The following is a 7,501-nucleotide window of genomic DNA, read 5'->3' as shown; positions in this document are numbered from 1 at the left end:
GAAATCCAACTCTTCTCTCAAAAAATGTATAGAAATGCTGCTAATAGAAATCTGTAACCTACCTCTCTATGTTGCTCTCTATAATGCCAGAGAGCATGTGAAAACATGTAGTCGATGTAGCCGAAGTCGATGCCGATTCTGGGTGTCACTCCTCTATGGAAGAGGCACCTCACCCATGCATGTTGATGTCGGAGGAGAAGTTGTCAATGCTGCGAACAAGAAAATGTATTGTTGATGCCAAGGAGTGTGTGTGTGTGTGTGTGTGTGTGATACTACACATACAACCCCCCTTTCTTTCTATTGAATCCTCTTTATTTTCTTTTCTGAGAGTGTGTGTATTCGAGGCCTTTTGAGATGAAGCTATCTCTTTCTCTCTCTATACACTCTCTCTCCTCTCTTACTCAACTCAAATGCACAACTTGTCCTAAGAAAATAGCTTTCTATGTTTTTTATTTTAGATGTATCATACCCCAAACTAGCTGATAATCTCTTCTACTAAGTTTTAGAGCTCAAACCGTTCTTCGTTTTGGTAAAAAAGTTTTTGAATCGGACATATGTAGCTCAAGTTATGAGCAAAGTAGTAATCTGTTTTCCATATGTCCTAAACTGAGCAACTTACTTCCTCCTTGCTTCTTTCTCTCTTTGAGCTCACAGAAAGCTCAATTTATCACCCCTTATGGCTTGTGGACTTTAGCCCCTTGCTACCTTGATATGTGAGCTCTATGTGTCAAGCTCACGATGCCTCCGTAGCCATGGAAGCTCCGCGCTTTGATCCGTTGTCGATGTGAAGTTCACTGAGAGGGAAATGCCAAGAGAGGAGTAGCACAACAACCTTCACCTTTGATACCAGTTGAAGAGTGCATGGTGCATACAGTGTGAGAGGGAGAAGAAGAGCAGACACAGAGCATTGGTAGAGCTCAATGACGGTTGGGAATTATCTCATTACTCCTTATTGTTCTATATGATCAAAAGAATAGATAAGGTTAGTAAAATCAATGTGAAGCGTGTCCGGTTAGTTGGCTTGAACCCTCACACATCCAAAGTTGGGTTACAAGTTTGGAGCTCATTTTGCGTTGTGTCATGCAAAGGCGAGGATGGTTAGCCAAGATTCTAAATATTCCTCGCCTTAGGAAATCATCCTATTGCAATAAGGCCGCTTGAGGCGAGGCCTGTGGCTTATCAGGTAAATCTATTTTTAGCAAACCTTTGTGCGACAAAGGCGGCAAAGGTATTCAATAGGGCCGACTAGTTATTGCAATTCAAGAAGCCGACATGCATCTTTCACTCTAGTTCAAAGTCTTGGATTTGCTAGGGCATGACTCCTAGCCAAGTTTTCTTAAACAGATACGATCAACGCATTATTGGCAAGCCGAATCCGACGGGTTTTCAAGGTTAATTGGCAATAGGTGTTATGGAGGATAAGAGATATGTACATTTATTACTCAAGTGTTCATTACGAGCTATGGTCATTTATGCCCGATCGACCAATGTGTATTAATTTTTTAGCATTGAAGAATTTATAAACAAATACGTGCAAGAGGGAAATGCTCACTCTTGCATGGGGGGAGATTTGCACCCAATGCCTGTGTCTCTCTTCTCTCCTCTCCTTTCTTCTCTCTCGCCATGCCTGTGTAGCACTCCGTTTTAGGAGGTGCACCCACACGTGCTCTCTGTCTCCCTCAATACGTGTTCAGCTCGATCATGGATTTGTGTGATTCGTCTGGTATACAGATTCATTTTTTATGGCTTGCAGTGTGCTATTTGGGGTATTTTGCAGGGCGTTCCGCGCCTCCTTTTGTAGCAATGGTATCAGAGTTGAGGCTATGCTCCAGATATTGTAGATCCGGATAATCAAAAGCTAAATGCATTTACACAAATCTTGTTTTCTTCTGGTTTTCAAAATTTATCATTCTATTTCTTTATTTTATATTACCTTTTTCATGCAAATTTGGCGTTAATCCTTCAATAATTTTTAATTAGTGGAGGATATCTGAATAAGATTGTAGAAATGATAATTTTATACTGTGAGCAAATTTTACATAGTATTAATGTATATATATATTTTATATTATTTTTTATTTTCTTATTTTTTCTATTTTTTTATTTTTATTTTTAAAGCATGATAAGTATCATCATATGATCTGTATAGTAGATGAAGAAGAAGAAGAAGAAGAAGAATCAATCGTTTCGTTTCGTTTGGATGTTGTTTTGTTTCCTCTTCTCCCCGTAGGTAAAACATTAGGAGAGTAGGATAGAGAAGTTTTAATATGGTCGGTAGGGATCAAAACTCTAGCAATCCACCCCATTTAACACCACACTCACATACGCATCCTTTTACAGGACAGTGTTCGCTCTCTCTCTCTCTCTCTCTCTCTCTCTCTCTCTCTCTCTCTCTCTCTCTCTCTCTCTCTCTCTCTATCATAACTTCTTCATCCGAACTCCGATTTGGGTGATCTATAGCCTCAATCGAAGAGCACGAAGTCCTCTACGCATTGATGTAAAGACAGAAATTTTTAGAGTTATGGAAGGCGTTTTTGTAGCAGCATTTCCGAAATTAACAGGTTCAACAAAATTGATTCTCATCTCCTATTTTACATACAATGTCTTCCGGCACTCGCAAGGGTTCTTCTTCTTCAACAAGGTCCACAACCATTGTGGAAAATGATCCAAAATCTCCTAAGTGTGGAGATAGCAACACAACCACCCAACCAACGACATCGGAAACCATGATCATGGAGTACTTGGTATCATTGCAAGAGACCGTAAACAAACAAGGCGAAGACTTACGAGCACTTGCAATGGAGAATGGCACACTAAGGGTACTTGTGGTTGAGAATGAGAATCTCAAGAGGACACTTGAGATTCAAACAACACGTTTGATGCAACTTGAAGAGGAAGTCAAGGACTGTAAACGTTCTCTTGTGGACTTGAATGCTTTGAAGGAGCGGATGAGCAAAGTAGAGCATGACCATGTATTGAAAGAGGAGAAATTTGACACTATGAGCCGGGATGTATGCGACATAAAAAATGTATGCACAAACAAGTCTTGGGCTGATGTATGTGGTAGCAATGTGGTTTCTAATTTCTCACTCATGCAAGCTATGGTTCAAACAAAGAATGTTGAGAATGTGGATGTGGAGGAGTTGAAGGAACAGGAGCGACGTTCCAAGAACATTGTTATTCGTGGAATTCCCGAAGAGAAGCTAGAGACACCTCCTTCTCTTGCCATTGTTATTGAAGATTTCTTCAAAACCCACTTTGGCATGTCCGGAGTTATGGTCTATGGAGCACATAGAGTGGGGAAGCAAGGAGCTCCTTGCTCGGGAGAACGGCCAATTGTATGCACCATGCCGGATGAGACCAAGCGAAAGATTATCCTTGATAATAGTTGGATCTATTTGAGAGATACAAAATGTTTTGTGTGTGAAGATCGCATTATTAAGCAACAAAATATGCGTCGCAAGGCATATGAGGAAAAGAATAAGAAAAACAAGGAGATCTCTCATGAAGGAGGAGGCAAGTCTCTCAAGCAAATAGGGATGCGTGACCTATGAGACCGAGTTACAATTGAAAATATGCTTTTGGAATTGTAATGGATACCCATGGAATGCGGGGGTTGGCATTGATGAACTAACAAGCAAACCCGATGTTGTACTTCTTGTTGAAACTTGGGAGCATGATACACAAAGGAGTAACGGCTTGGAGGATTACAATGTACATTCATTGATGTGGTCAAAGAATCTCAAGCAACGAAGAGGACAAGGAGGGTTAGCATGTATGGTTAAGAAAGGATTGGAAGGTTTTGTATCAATTGTGAAAGATGACAAGTACAAACGTTATGTATGGCTGAAAATTATGACACCAAAAAGAGCACCCATTTTTATAGCCGGTTGCTACATTCCTCATCATGATTCTCCCTTTTATGCTTTCATGGATAGAGATCAACCATTTTCTGATTTGGAAGAGGACATTGCTTATTTCAAAGGTGAAGGTGATGTTATTGTATTTGGGGATATGAATGCTCGCACAAAAACATTGCAACATGATACTCAACAATTTGATATGCCATACATTTCAAGGGAGTTGGAGGAAGTTAACTTGTATGATCGTACTTCAATGGATGAGAAAGAGCCAGATCACTATGGAAAGTTACTTTTACACATGTGTAATAGCACGGGTATGCTCATTGCCAATGGTGTATCTTTGTGGAGTGGAACCAATGGATTTACATGTAGGAGACATAATGGGGATAGTGTTATTGACTATATGCTACTCTCTGAAGCCATCATGTATCGCATAAAGAGTTTTATGTTTGGTCAATGGACCCCAGAATCCGACCATCGCACCTTATGTATTGACCTTTCATGTGGAGAAGCAACTAAGCATGATAATCTCAGCCAAAGGAAAGAGAAGTTATCACTATGTATGGGTTTCAAACGGGCACCAATGTACATTGAAATGGTTGAGCAAAAATTATGGATGACAAAGCTTCAATGTGATGCACCATTGGAAACTAAATGGGAAGCTTTCAAGAAAGCTATTTGTTCTTGTGCGGAAGGATGCTTTGCCATAAAGCATCTCCATGGTATCAACAAAGATAGATCACCCAAAAGGTGGTTTGATAAAGAATGTCAAGATGCTCGAAAGTCCTTGATAAAGCTTGATGCAACTATGGACAAAGACAACTATCAAAGTCATTTGCATACATACAAGGCATTGATTCAAAAGAAGAGAAGAAGATGGGAAGTAAAGCAACAAGAATTTCAAGTCCAAGAAAAGGCACATGCATGTGGAAGATTTTGGAGAAACTTGAGAGGCAAGCGGGTTGAGAATTTTGGTAACTTGAGTCTAGTGGATATATACACACATTGTAGGCAATTATATGAGCAAGCAAATACTGAAAAAATGCCATTTTATGGTTCACTCCCATGTATGCCGTCTTTTTTTACTATTGAGGATGTATGCGGTGGGATTGAAAAGTTGGCCACTCGCAAAGCGGGAGATCTTCAAGGTATCAAGCCGGAGATGATCAAATGGACGGGAGATTTTACCCATGAGTGGATGTGTGATATGTTCAACCTTGCACTTCAACATGGTATGCCTTATGATTGGAGTACTAATTGGGTTAAGCCTTTGCATAAAGGAGGGGATGTAAAGAATGTAAGCAACTACCGGACTATAATGATTGGGTCTCTTATGGCAAAGTTGTTAGGGTGCATAATGGAGATGAAATTGAGTGATTGGGCTGAAGAGAATGACAAGCGTGCAAAGGGACAAGCGGGTTTTCGTCGATGCCATAGCACCATTGATCATCTTGTCACTCTTCATGTTCTCATGGAGGAAAGTCGGTTGAAAGGCAAGCGATTGTATTGTTGTTTTGTGGACTTTAAGAAAGCCTTTGATATGATTCCACGTAACAATTTGTGGAGAAGGATGGAAGAACTCCAAGTGCCAAGTGAGTTAATGCTTGCGGTTTCTCGAATCTATGAGAAGGTGATTTGTCAATTGCGCATGGGAAGAGAAATTTCAGAAATTTTTGTAAGCACTATTGGGGTTAAACAAGGATGTCCATTTTCACCAACTCTCTTTGGTCTATGCATCGATCAATTGGAACAAATGGTACTTAACTTTATGCAAGAAGAAGGCATTGAAGAGGTCACTATTTGCAATGCGGTAATCATGCTTTTGTTGTATACGGATGATGTAGTGCTTCTAGCACACACTTTAGAAGATGCACAAAAGCTTATGGTTGTCCTTGAGAACTTTTGCTTGCATAGTGGGCTGATTGTAAATGAATCCAAAACAAATGTTATGCTTGTGAAAACCAACCATAAGGAGAAGCCATGCATTGTGTACAACAACGAGACACTTGAAGTTGTTGAGAGCTTTAAGTACCTTGGCCTTGAGGTTCCATCCAATCACAAGTGGCATGAATTTGCTATGCGTCGTTTGGAAGCGGGAAAGAGAGCATATTATGCATTTGAGAACATGTGTAATGCGGGAAACATCAAGTGTTGGGTTCTCAAGAAGTATCTTTTTGATGCATTGGTGACACCGGTTCTTCTTTATGGAGTTGAAGTGTGGGGCGGGAGCATCTCAAAGTCTACTTGGAAAGAGTTTGAGAATGTCCAAAAGCGTTTTCTTACAAACTTTCTCCAAGTTAAGACACAAACACCATATATGCTCCTACTTCTTGAGTCGGGATCTCTTCCAATTGAGGTTATGGGCATGGAAAGGGTTGTGGAGTACATGATAAAGATGCGTCAAAACCCCTCACATCGACTTCCTACAATTGCATGGGAAGCAAGCAAAAAAGTTCAAAAGACGCATAAAAGCAATATCTTGAGCACGGGATGGATGCAAGACATAAATAAGTGGTTTGGGAGATGGGATGCATTACACTTGCTACATGATGCTTCAATTGACTCTCAAGTGAATGAAGCTTTTCTACAACGCCAATGTATTACGGCTTGGGAGAAATCTGGTGGGTCACGCTTCATACATTACACCACCCGTATTGCCCCCAACTACAAAATTGTGTTCTTTGGTGAAAGAGGAAATCTTACTCACACTTACATGCTTGAGCCTATCCCCTTGTCAGTTATACGCACTATCGCAGCCATTCGGCTTAACTCCCATTTCCTTCGATGCGAGATAGGGCGTTGGGGCAATGGAGAAGAGTCAAATTGACTGTGCACATTGTGCTCACTGCAAGTTCGAGAGTCTGAGTACCACACATTACTAGAGTGCTCAGCTTTTGGTCACATCCGAACTTGCTTCTCTCACATTTTCAGCCATAACTTAGACCTACACACTTTCCTCTCCCAGCCAAAGTGTGGGCTCTCCATTGTGACTCTCATCACCACAATTTTGGAGCATCGAGAGTCACTCATCAGCCATACACATACTACATCACATGTAACTTTGGTCCCATAGGTCATATTTGACCTCCGAGGACGATAATAAAATCTATCTCTCTCTCTCTCTCTCTCTCTCTCTCTCTCTCTCTCTCTCTCTCTCTCTCTCTCTCTCTCTCTCTCTCTCTCTCTCTCTCTCTCTCTCTCTCTCTCTCTCTCTCGCAATCATCTATAGAGGAGAAGTGCAGGGTTAATTTGAGTGCTCTTGCACCACAAAAAGGTAGAAAGTAGACAAAATGTATGTGAAGGGTTCATCCAGTGCTTTGCACTTCAAGAAGCAACAAGCAAGGTCAGTCGGTTGTCAACCCTCTCTCTCGTGCTATGGCGAAAAACCATCAGACTCCCCCCCCCCCTCCCTCTCTCTCTCTCTCTCTCTCTCTCTCTCTCTCTCTCTCTCTCTCTCTCTCTCTCTCTCTCTCTCTCTCTCTCTCTCTCTCTCTCTCTCTCTCTCTCTCTCTCTCTCTCTCTCTCTCTCTCTCTCTCTCTCTCTCTCTCTCAGTGTGACTACCTATAGAGGCAGACATGCGCTTCAGTGAACTGATGCAATACTTTCTTTGACATTGCCTGCTGTCGATCATTCTTAA

This window comes from Adiantum capillus-veneris, chromosome 16 (genome assembly GCF_014529385.1).
Source record: "Adiantum capillus-veneris isolate H3 chromosome 16, ASM1452938v2, whole genome shotgun sequence".
NCBI classification, from domain to species: domain Eukaryota; kingdom Viridiplantae; phylum Streptophyta; class Polypodiopsida; order Polypodiales; family Pteridaceae; genus Adiantum; species Adiantum capillus-veneris.
The sequence above is the reverse complement of the archived record's forward strand: the minus strand, read 5'-3'. Positions refer to the sequence as shown.